Raw genomic sequence first — 13,138 nt, forward strand, 5'->3', positions numbered from 1 at the left:
TTCTTCCTTATTCTCTGATGAATAAAGGGTGTACTGCATCTTGGCTTTTACTATTTCAAACAGTGCTGCAAACACTGTTTTCACTAATGTGTTTGTGCACATCTACAGTTACAGCTGATGGATAAATCCACCCTCATTGGTACAATGCAAGCTTGTATTAATTGTGTAGCTATCACCTCCCCATGGAAACATCCCCTCCTGAAGGGAAGAGAAGACTTTCTAAGATTCAAGAACAAACAACTCAGAACTTTAAGGAAGCTCCTGAAACTTACAAGATTCAAAAGGCTCCTGTGCAGGGTTATAGCAGTAACAACTTCTGGGAAGAAGAGTCTGGTTGACTGGCTGAGTAGCCCAAAAGGAGCAAGGAGCTCCAGGGAAACAGCTTTCACGAGCTGTCACCAATGCTATAATAGGTTTTTCAGTCATGCGGTGCCTTGAGTAACCCACAATCCTATACGTAATCCCTTACTAAAAATACTTATGGAATTCCAAGTAAACTCACAGGTTTGCTTAGTGAGCTCTAGATTTTGTTTTCCCTTTTGGTCAATTGTTGCTGCCCTGTCTAGAGTAAGTAAACATTCGTTCATGTCTCCCAGGAGAAATCACACAGAAGTTTTTCTTGCTGTCCAGAAACGAGAATAATAGATTCTTTCTGCATCTTTCTGATACTTGAAAACTTCATGGGAGAAAACTATATTTTTCATCTCTACAGTCACTCAGAGATATTAATTGAGCATCTGTGATGTGCCCTACTCTGCGTGTTAGGTTCCGGGAACAGAAGGAGGAAAGAAACACAAGTAAATGGCAAATGGGAAAACACTTCCCCAAGGGAGTTTAGGGTGCAGATGGGAGAAACAAACGTGAATTAAATATTCACATAAGGGAAGGTAAAAACACAACCTTAGTGAGTTCTGTAAATGCGTCATAGTTGATGAGCAGCTGAGAGGGAGCCAATCAAGGATGGCCTGGAGCCAGGACACACTTCCTGTGGGAAAGGAGCGTTCATTCAATAATCTGAAGTGTAAAGTGGATAATCACTAGCCAAGGAGGAGAGGCGGAAGAAAGGAGGGCACTGTATAGAGAGTGTGAGCCTACCGTGTGCAGAGGTCCACAGAGAGAGTGAACTTACTGTGTGCAGAGGTCCGCAGGGAGAGTGAGCCTACCGTGTGCAGAGGTCCACAGGGAAAGTGACAAAACAAAAACCCCACTCCTTCCAATAAAGGCAAGAAAAGCTGATATTGTCCACATTGCCAGTAGTAGCAGAATTTCAACCACAGAACAAATGATGAAACACTATTATGGCCCTCTTTTCCTCACAGGCAGGTGCTGGTTTAGCCCAGATAGGCACAGTCCCCATTTTTGTCTCCCTTGGAAGCCGGAATCTTCACTAGAGAGTCACGGACAGACAAGTTCCAGTCTGTTACTCATTTGCTCTGCAACTTCAGGCTTCTACCTTACAGAACTGGCTTCTTTCTCTGGATCACATGATAGGGCGTCTCCTTTGAAACCCCTATTGAGAAGAAATAGCATTCAACAGCACGTGGTACCAGGGTCTGCCAAGTGGTGACCCTTGTTGTTTAGCATATCACACATTTATTTCATAAAATGGATCGTCCTCCTGACATGCAGTCTTCTCAGCAACCCGAAAATGCTGATTTAAATACAGATGCTGCAAAATCAGGGTGTTGAGACCCCTCCAGCCATTTGCTTGGCATGTAGTTAGCTCAGCCAGTGGAAACGCTTGTTATTCCAGCATTAGGACCTGGGTTCGATTACTGTTACCCATGCAAAAAGCAGGTCATGGTGACATGTGCTTGCAATCCCAGTACTGGGCAGGCAGAGCTGGCCTGATCCCTGAACCTCCCTTGCCAGCCTGATTTGGTGAGCTCCATGACCCAGGGAGAGAATCTGTCTTAGTAAACAAGGTGGACAACCCTGAGAAATGATACCTGAGGTTAACATCTGGATTCCACGTGCAAGCACACACATGTGCATGCTTATCTATACTCTTGTACACCATCCACTCACAATCACCCCTCCACACACACACTGTAGAGGGTGATATCTCACACAGGAAAAGCAAGCCATGAGGTATCATGTTCCGAATGACAGGAGCTTTGCCCCGAGAATTCTACAACACAGCAGCCCCTCACCTGCCGCCCAGGGATATGCTGGGCATGTGCTTTGGTGGTCTGCCCTTAGCCTCCCGTGGGGCTGCAGGCTCATTTAACATGCAGAATCACATCGGCCCACACGTCTGCAATGAACTTTTATATACTTCCTCATTTTGTGAGCTTAATTAGCTAAGCCTGAGCCAGTGGGCTGGAGTAGATGGAAATGCCTTTAGAATAAGAATATCAGTTACCCTGAAAGCCTTTTGGAAATGTCAAGGAATAGCCAACTAACAAAATAGAACCCAAAACTGAAGCTCCCCTGCTGTCTGCTTTTTCTCAGAAAAGAAAGGGTTGGTAAACAAATAAGTAGACGAATTAAAAAAGAAAAAAAGAAACCCAGACCTGGGTTTGAAATGGATCCTTCCCCCTTTCCAATACCCTTGGTGTTATTGACAAAGTCTGTTCTCTAAGAACCAGCAATCTTTGCAAATATCAAGCCTTTAAGGAGCCTTAACTGCGGTGACATTTTATTATCAGAGGCGGTCAACAAGTGTTCCGGTCAGGAGAAGATAATGTATATGGGACAGGAATATGGGATAGAGCTGCCCTCTCTCAGATGGGTGCACGTGGCTCTTCAGTGTGTGGTAAATGCTGAGTGATGGGTGCTCTTGGAAGAAACAGGCCTGCAGAGGAGTGGCGATGAACACGGTCCTGGCAAAGTGGAGAGTATTAGCTCCTTTCTTGCTGCTGTGACAAGATCCTGACAGAAACCACTTACAAAAGGGCTTATTTGGCTCAAAGTTTAGGGTGCAGTCTATCATGGTGGGGACGGCATAGTGGCAGGAGTGTGAGGCACTTGGCCACATTGCCTCCGCTGCCAAGAAGCAAGGAGAGATGAATGCCTGTCCTCAGCTCACTTCCTTCTTTTTACACAGTTTAGGAGGGCAGGGAGAGATGAACTTTGAGGATGCAAGTCCACAAGGTAGCTCAGCACCAAGGACCATACTGGGCTACAATGAACCCTCCGGGTTGTACTGAGGAAGGCAGTGAGATCTCTAGGCCTCGATCAGCTGCTGGAGGTGGGCCACCCTGAGAAGGCTATGGCCTTAGGCAGGGAGGGACCCTGGAGGGCTGAGGACTGGTTGCTCTGTTTATAGTTTCCCACTGGCTGGAATCACAAGTGCTCACTGAAGAGAGTGTCTGAGCAGTAGCCCTCCATCTACCCAAGACCTACTATGGCTTTAATGTGGTTTCTCTCCTACCAAACTCATCTTTTTCATCTTAAAATTTAGCCCACAGAATGGATATTAGGAACTTAAAGAGATAATTAGGGCATTTCCCCCATGAATAGATTCATCTGTTCATTCAGTTAATGGATTAATGAGTTTGCTTGCAAATAGGTCTGCTGTAAAAGCGAGTATGGGGGACAGGAAGATGGAAGATGGCCCAGGGGTAAAGGCACTTTGCTGCCAAGCCTGGCAACCTCAGTTTGACCCCTGGTACTCATATGGTAGGACAGAACCAACTCTGGTCACTTCTCCATTGTCCTCTGTTCTCCACGGGCAGCTTTTTAAGCCAGTGTGGAGGTTGGGGAGATAGGTCAGTTTGTAAGGTGCTTGCCTTGTAAGGAGAAAGACCTAAGTTTGATTCTCTGAACCACATTATAGAAGTAGAGCTTCACATGGTGATGCATACTTGTAATCCCAGAACTGAAGAGGCAGAGACAGGGTTCCTGAGGCTTTCTGGTCAGCAAGCCTGTTCTACCTGTTGAGGACCAAGAAGATAAGAGACCCTGCCGCAGAACACAAGGTGGATGGCTCCTGAGGAAAAATGCCTAAGGCTGTGCTCTGCCTTCCACATGTACATGTACACATGTTCAGCAGACATACAAATGTGTATGTATGTCTGCTGAACATGTACATACACACACACACAGGGGTGGGTGGGTAGGTAGAGAGAGACTTGGATTCCAAGGAAAATGGAAAGTTTTAGGGGTGGCTAAGGCAAGAACTGTCAATGTATTTGACTAGAAGGTGCTCAATGAATGGTAGATAATAAGGGTAAGGATAACCAGCAAGAGGTGATGGGTGGGCACAGTGGGAGGTAGAGCTGGAGAATGGGGGACTAAGGACAAATGGATAGAGTAGCAGATGTAACAGGGAGATTCTACACAGCAAGCCGTGAGAGCTGGATGGCCTGACGGTTGGGTTGAGCCAGTGTGTGATCTGCAGAGCAGTTCCCAAATGCTGTGGACCCGTCCATGCTTCTGCCTTTCACCATTGTGCGTTTTGTGTCTCCTATCTCCTTGCTTTGATGCTGGAAGCTGTTACTGAGAAGAGAGATGACCAAGTCACATTAATGTTGCAGAAAACTGACAGATGATTTATGCAAAAAGCACATCAACAGAGGTGGGGCCTCAGATGCAGGCTGGGGAGTTATCTAAAACCGGAGAATAGAAATATGGAAACCAGTGATGCCCCTCTGCATAGACTTTTTTGAACGGGATGGTAGTTGTCAGGTTCTTTTTAGCAAATAAAAATTTATATTTTCTCTACACGTTTTCTTCTGTATGGAAATTCAAATCAGATAAGCGCCAAGGCAATAAGAATCTAAAGTCAATTTCATGGAGATTTTGTAATGACTGAGCTGTGAAAAGGAGGATGAGTGTTTCAGATTGTGTGTTTCAGCCTCCGAAGAGACTGGAAAGGCAGATTCCGCGTATGCATGTGCATGTGTGTGCATGTGAACACGCGTGCGGAGGACAGAAGATGACATTGACTATCTTCTTTAATTGCTTCTCAACAGTATTGTTTTTGGCAACAGAATCTCTCATTGAACTGGAGCTCGCCAATTTGATTAGGCTGGCCCGTGAGTCCTAGGGATTGGCTAGCCTCTGCCTCCTGAATGCTGAGAGTTTAGAATTTCTGCCTTTTTCTCCTCCACTTCCTTCCCACTCCCTTCTTCACATGGGTGCTGGGGATTAGAACTCAGGTCCTCATGTATGTATGACAGCACTTTACTTACTGAGCCTTCATCCCATCCTCTTGTCTCTAACTTTTGTTCTTCCAATCTCACGTGGATCTCAGGTAACGAAGAGATGAGAAGCTGCTTGGGGTAGCACAGGCTGGTTATCCTGGGGCCTGGCCGCTCTCATTTTCCAGGGACAGAGACAGATTCGTCGCTTGTTCCTCCAGCTCCGTGATGAGCTGCCTGACAGTGTGGGCTGTGAACAAGATGGGAGGTCTCAGGCCGTGCTGCTCAGTGAGCACCAAGGACTGTTCCATCTGAGGCTTTCTTTGTAGGATTGCTGTTGGTGCTTGCAGAGCACAGCTTAACGTGTTGTGTGACTGAGCTCGGCTCTCAGTGATATTGTCCACATTTCACAGATGAGGACATTGAGTTTGAGAGTTAACACTTTAAGATCTATGTGTAGGATTCAGCTCCCACAGCTAAGAAGTTATAAAGAACAATTGTGTGGTTCCGATCTAGGTTCAGACACTGTCACTGGGGCTTGTTACACAAACATGAAGACCCATGTTCCATCTGCAACACTAGTGTAAAAAAGCCGGCATCTGTAATCCCAGCACTCGGGAGGCAGAGCTAGAGCGGCCCAGGGCTCTCTGGCCGACTGAGTTCACAGGTCAGGTTCAGGAGGGGAGTCTGTCTCCAAACGTAAGGTGGAGAGCGACAGAAAAGGGTGTTAACCTCTGGCTTCTGCGGGCACAGGCATGTACTTCCCTATACGTACACATGCTAACAGTGCTTTCTGCCAGACGAATTTTCAGCCTTAGTGGTGACCTAGCTAGGTCTTCAGGTGTGGGCAGGAGGCCAGGTGTTACTGGCGGAGAGAGACCCTAAAGATTATATGTAGATCTCAAACTTAGTAGAAGACATGTAGGCTGGAGTTAACTTAGGAACATGCGATGATCCTTCTCCATCAAAGACATTTTAACGGTAAGCCCTGCAGTAGCACAGGGGGCTGGGGAACGCGCTGAATTTTTCCTGGGAGGGCTAAGCGGCAGAGCTCGGCCAGCCGCCAGGGTCGGCCATGTGCTTAATCCCAGGTCCTGGCACACCGGCAAGTGCTCACGGCTCCGTGTGGCTCGCTATGGCCCTCGGCTGCGCCTCACAGCCAGCAGAGCTGAGCAGCTGCGGCATGAAAACCTTTAGTTAAAGAGCAACTGGCAGCAACACGGACGGCTCAGCTCATAAACTTTTATTAAAGAGAGATGAAAGCCTGCTCAGCGGAGTGATTCGAAGCCCAGAAACCTGCATGTACCTGTGGGAGTGGGGTTGGAAGGCCGGCTCCTACCAGTACGCCCCTTTCTAGAGTGTCCGCTGTTAGCGCTGCACCAGGGGCTTTGAAGGTCCTGTCTATAAAATGTCCTCATCCAATCAGCAAGGAGTCATCTACATGGGGCGACATAGAAGCCCAGAGGTCATAGGACTTTCTCCATGTGAGCTGAGGGTGCCACCCTCAGACTTGCTTCTGTGTGGAGTCTGAGTCTCTCTTTCTCTATTATTATTATTATTATTATTATTATTATTATTATTATTATTATTATTATAGACAGGATCTCTTGCAACCCAGGCTGACCTTAAACTTGCTACATAGCTGAGGACAACCTTAAACTACTGATCCTCCTGCCTCCATCTCCCAAGTACCTCCGGGATCATACGTGTGTCTCATGCAACCTTATTTTTGTAGTCTGGGACTTACACCGGGGCTTCATGTGTGGTAGGCAAGGACTCTATAAACTGAGCCACATCCCCAGCCCCCATAGTACTCATTTTGATCAAACCCCGTTCAAGCGGGCCCGAAGAGGTCTGTTATAGAAAGCTTGAAGCACAAGAGGGTTAGTTGTCAGAGCAGCACTAATGGGGCGTCCTCAAAGAAAAGACACTAATGCAGAAACAGCAGGTGACATTCAGAAACTAGAAAGAGCAGCTTGCCTCACCAAAGCCCCAGGAGCCCTCACCAGGAAGACGTGAATGATGGCTACAGCTCCTTGTTGGAGGCAAGTTCACGGTTGACTCGGCCTGCCACCTTCTCCTTGAAGCAAGAGTGAGGAAAGGGGGCTGCATCCTGTGTGTTTTCCTCACTGTTCATCTGGAGGTTACAAAGAGAAGATGGGGAGGGGCTGGTGTCTTCTTTCGTCTGCTGTTTTCCTGGTTGGCAATACCGTTTAGCAAGGAGGTTTGACAGATCATTTGGGGCATAGGCCCAGGTAGTAAAACAGTCTTCCATAGCGTGCACATGTGGGGCAAATGTGGCGCAGAAGTAGAGAATGGAGGAAGAGTCAGGGAAGCTGCGTTTCCCAGGAAAAGCAGACAAGGAACCCTTTGCAGGAAGGACTGGCCAAGAGGCACTTTGTATGTAGGGCATGTGTATATGCGTGTGCACATGCATGCAGAGGCAGGGGACATCCACAGGTGATGTTCCTCAGGTGATGCCCCCAATATTTTTAAAAATAGGGGTTTTCACTAGCCTGGAACCCTTCAAGATGGCTAGACTGATTGGCAGGTGAACCCTGGGTTCTGTCTCCACAGTGCTGTCTTCACAGCCGTGTGCCTGGCTTTCTAAAACGTGCATTCTGGGAGTGAACTTTATTTTGTGACTAGGTCCTTTATTGATTGAGCCATCTCCTTAGACCAAGAGGGACTTGAGAAGCAAGAGTACCTCTGTTCAAGCTTGGTTCAGCAATACTGAGAAATTTCCATTTTTGAGCTTTCTGTGTCTCCAGTTACTCTCCTTCCCTAACTCCAAAAGGGAGGGTCAGCAAATGCACTGATTGCAAAAGGCTGTTTTCTGCACCTTCCTCCAGAGAGCTCACTCCAAGGATGGATTCTGCACCTTCATCCAGAGAGCTCACTCCAAGGCTCTGTTCTGCACCTTCCTCCAGAGATCCAGCTCCAGATCTCAAGGCAGTGAGCTGGAGGCTTGGTCTGTTTCCCAGCCACTTCTTCCTGTATTGTGTTTGAAGCTGCTTTACCTGGTATGGTATCTAACCCTTGGTTCTTCTGAAGTCATCTATGTGCACATATGCAGATTCCTTGAAACTACAGGCCAAATGTTTTAAAGACAAGCTATTTTGGAGAATTTTGCATTTTAACTAATATTTAAAAAGTACATAAAAACCTTCTTGTTTGTGGTCTTGGAGAAAACCCGTTCCCAAGTCACTGGTTTGACAGGGCTGTTGCTGGATTTGGTCTCTGTTTGGACTGGCTCAGCCTTTGTGATGCTGGGGGATTTGGTTGCCTGCCAGTTGTTCTTTTGTGAAGGGGTGAAAAATTCTTTAATGCTTTTCTTAGAAGAATAATGTGTTAGAATTGCTATCTAACTGATGACTGAAAAAAGAGCTGTCAAAAATTTTCAAGCTATTTGAAGTGGTCAAATGTTTCCATTTTTTTCTTTTAGTCTTTTAAGACCTTTGAAATGCATGCACATTTGTGCTATGAATATTTATAATTATTACAATAGGGTCATCTTCTTTAATAAAGAGAAGAAGAAAACACTTGCACATTTACACCTCAAAGTCTTTTGTTTTTAAATAAAGCTTTACTGGAACACAGCCATGCCTATCTATGGACATGTTGCCTATGGCATTTATTCATTCTTTGTTTTAAAGAGATGTATTCTTATTCTGTTCTTTAGGCTGACCTTGACTTTCTGGACTCCAGCCATCTTCTTGTGCAGTGCTCCCCATCCCCCGGAGCTGGGATTACAGGCATTTGCCAATGTACCAGGCTTTGTCTAGCTCTTTATAATGAATGTTTCCTGACTCTGGTTTCAACTGAATTTTCTCTAAGATCTTTCTATCAGTGTCTGCATTGACACCATTTTCTTCCCCTTCAGAGCAGCAAGGATGAGTTATAGGATTACTCTGCAAGAAGGCTTTGGTGGCTGCCACCTTCTTGCTATTGTACTTGGTGTTAGAATGGAGGATTCTAAATATGACTTTGTACACATATGCAAGTAGTTCGAAAGGTGGACACTCAGAAGGGGAGCTGCTATGTAAAAAGACCATCAGCCTTAGGTTTAGATAAAATTCACTCTCCAAAGATGCTGTACCTATGTAGCCATTTGGCATTCAGGGATAAATGTACCAATTTGCCTGAATAAAAACCACCACCACCACCACCACCACCACCACCACCACCACCACCACCACCAGTAGCAGCAGCAGCAGCAGCAGCAGCAGCAGCAACAGCAGCAGCAACAACAATAGCAATAACAACACAGGACTCTTAGGAACAAAGAGATGGTTTAGGGGTAAAGAATGCTTGCTGCTCCTTCAGAGGACCTGGATTTGGATCCCAGCCTCCATATTAGTTGGTTCACAACTGCCTATAACTTCAGTTCCAGGTGATCTGATGCCCTTTTATATCCTCTGAGGGCACCTAAACTCACATTCCCATGTGCACACACAATAATAATAATAATCTTATAAACTCAGAATTCTCAATAACCTGCTTTCTAGCATAAATATGGCCCTCAACCCCAAATGCTCAGAGAAAACAGACACAAAGCATCTGGGAACTTAACTTAATAACATCTGGGTGCCAAAGTGGTACACATGTCACAGAACTTAGATAATAGAGACCTGATATGCCTATTCCATGTATGTATGTATGTATGTATGTATGTATGTATGTTGTATGTTTGTTTGTATGTATATATGTGTGTATGCATGTTTTAGAAACAAGTTCTCTGTATATATCCTGGCTGCCATGGACTCACCATGTAGAGCAGGGTGTCCTCTTCCCTTTAAGGTGGAGAAAGGCTTCATGGAAGAAAGCCTTCACCTGGTCTGGAAAGATCAGGATGCTTAGCCAAAGTGAGGCCACTCTGGGAGATGACTTAGGCAGACTGTTTTCCCTGCTCAGTGAAAGGCAAGTTCCATCTCTTTTAGAAAATAGTTTATTTTATGGGATGGGAAGTGTGTGTGTGTGTGTGTGTGTGTGTGTGTGTGTGTGCGCGCGCATCATGATTGTGCATTGCCTGTGGAGGCCATTAAAGGTAGACAGATCCTGTAGAACTGGAGTCAACAGATGATTGTGCATTGCCATGAGTATACTGGGAAGCAAATCTGGTCCTCTGGAGGAGAAGCCAGGGCTGCTAACCACTGTTAACCACTTCTCCAGCCCCAAGTTCAATTTCTTTCTTTCTTTCTTCCTTTCCTTCTTTCTTTCTTTCTTTCTTTCTTTCTTTCTTTCTTTCTTTCTTTCCTTCTTTCTTTTTTTTCTTTTGCTTTGTGGGGGTTTTATTTTGCTTTGTTTTGGGGGTTGGGTTGTTTGTTGTTTTTTTTCCCCCTTTTAATCAAATATCTAATTGATGAGAAAGTACCAGGAAGTATTAAAAAAAAGGGAGAAAGCTAAAGAAATTCCAGGCAAATCTAGATCAAATACATTAGGTTTGTTTACATATAACATTAAAGAATCAGAAATAAGCACTATGGGTACAGACCCCCCAAAAATAAATAAAAAATAAATAAAACAGTAAAAAAAAAGAAGAAAGACTAACCAGCTCACTAGGCAAGTGCCAAGTTCAATTTCTTAAGTGATGTAAGCCACCAAATACTTCTCATCAAAATAAAGGTTGGAGAGGAAACTGCAGTAAGGATATAAAAACAAAACAAAACAAAATGAAGAAATAAAAACAACAACATCAATAGTAAAATATGGCTGGTGTGTGGCAGGACATGCTATGGATGTGGGCTGGTGTGTGGCTGGACATGCTATGGATGTGGGCTGGTGTGTAGCTGGACATGCTATGGATGTGGGCTGGTGTGTGGCTGGAGACATGTTATGGATGTGCTAGAACTTGGTGGGATATTTCATGATCACAGAGAGGAAAGGTCACAGCAGTAGAGAAAAGTCAATTCTTAGCTGATCTGCTCACCCATAAGGTACTTGTCCCATCAAACAATCAGGAACAATCTCATCGTCCCGAGTTGGACAAAATGTAGAGGAGAAGAGGGAAGATAGTGTTAAAAAAATCTTTAACATTTGTAAAGCACAAATAGGGCTAGGGAGATGACTCTCTATAAAACATTGAATTAATTCTTCAGAACCCACGAGAAAAAGTTGGGTGTGGTGGCATAGGCTGGTCATTCCACTGCTGGGGAGGCTGAGGTTGTCCCTGGGACTGGAAAGACTGCCCGCTTAGTCTACTTGGTTAGTTCCATGGCAGGGAGAGACCTTGTCTAAAAAGCTGATCATTCACCAACCCAGATACAAACCTTTGGTCTAGCATGATGACCTGACTGAATGATACACTGGTACAATAATGGCACCAATTACTACATGATTTCCTACATGGACTTAAGGTCCACACCATGAGATGAAACCATGCCTGACACTTCTCAGGTGGCCAAGAATTGAGACTAAATATACAAAGACCTAGGGAAATCCAAACATTATTCTTCCTCTAAAGGAACATACAATAAACTGACTCCCAATGACTTTCTGCTGTATTTATAGATCAATGAGGCTCCCTCCTACAGAAGATGGGAACTAATACAGAGATCCAGAACTGGGCAATGTGTGGTGAGTGAGAGACTAATGGAATGTCCTAAGTATATTTCTTCATCAGATCTCTTCTTAGGGCTCAGGGAATTATATAGATGAGGAAATTTTAAGATTGTAAGAGCCAAAGGGGATGGGAACTGTGTCTTCCAGCTACAAAATGACTGAAACATAGGCACTCACAGAGACTGTGGCAGCCTGCATAAAACCTGCATAGGTCCAAACCAGACAAGGTTCTTGCATTAAGTTGGGAAAGTAGATATGAGTTCCCATTCTAAACCAGGAAGCTATCTCTAGAGGATAAACATACACAAAGGAAAAGTTAGTGTTCCCCCAGGGAGTCCCACTGGGCATAGTCAACATACTTAAGAGCAAACAAGTCCCACGCCCAGCAGTACATGGTCACCACAAAATGATCTCAAAGGAAGTTTTGGATTTTTTAAATTTTTGTCTCATTTTACATTATTTGTGATTTTTTTTAAAAAAACCCTTACTGGTCTTTTGCTTATATATTATGGATTCTACTTTGTGTTTTTACATTTTTATCCCTTGTGTGTTTGAGTGTGTGTTTGTGTGTGTTCCTTCTTTGTCTCTTTTCCTTTTTTGTTTGTTATTAGTTTGATCATTTTGCTTTATTCTTTTTAGAAAAAAGGCATGGAGTTGGAAGGGGAAGAGAAGGCAGTGGAGAGAATCTGAGAGATGAGGGAAAGGAAGTCGTACTCAGAATATACTGTATGAAAAAATTGTTTTCAATAAAAATATAAAAAATATAGTTTCCACCTGCAGAATGACACCTGAGTGTTTCTCTGACCTCCACATGCATCCATACTCATCCGCATACACAGAAACAGACAGACAGACAGACAGACAGACAGACAGACACACACACACACACATACACACACATGGCGGGGCAGGGTGGAGGGAGAAAGAGGCCTTTATTCAGGGCTACCACTGCAGTAGGGGAAGAGCCTGGACTCAGCTCTAAGCACAGAGTGCAAAATGAGTAAATGAATTTTGGGTAAGAAATAAGATCTGAGTGAGTGATATGGAATGACTATGACAACAGAGTAGATGGAGTGCATTCTGGGTAACTGGGTTTACAGCATACAGAGGGGAATCCCACATCACCTCCCCTTTTCTGTTTAAATAAAAAGGAAGGGTTTTAACTTTAACGTAGTAAAATTACATATAACAAAACAGATATCAAACAAAATTACAGTTACAATATTTATATCTACTTTATCTTTTAACTATAACTATAAATTCTTCAACTCCATCAAAGACTCCAGAAGGATATAATATTGCCTAAATAAACAATAAGTTCATTGTAAACAACTTTCAAACTCTAGAAATGATAGAGATATCTTGCTGCCTAGGTAATTACCCAAAGTTCTTCTGTACCATTGGGGCATCCATCTTCAACCTATAGGCCCATAGTATCCAACAGACTTTTCCATGAAGCAGGAAACTTCAAAGACAGTTCTCCCTATATT

General features: G+C 44.4%; 1 pseudogene; it reads left to right on the plus strand.

The window, feature by feature from the left end:
* Window positions 1-3,533: 3,533 nt before the first annotated feature.
* Window positions 3,534-13,138, plus strand: part of LOC126492807 (polypyrimidine tract-binding protein 1-like) — a 105,387-nt pseudogene continuing 95,782 nt past the window's right edge.

The sequence above is a fragment of the Alexandromys fortis genome, unplaced genomic scaffold (assembly GCF_014885135.2).
Source record: "Alexandromys fortis isolate MF-2015 unplaced genomic scaffold, M_Fortis_MF-2015_v1.1 scaffold_236, whole genome shotgun sequence".
NCBI lineage: Eukaryota > Metazoa > Chordata > Mammalia > Rodentia > Cricetidae > Alexandromys > Alexandromys fortis.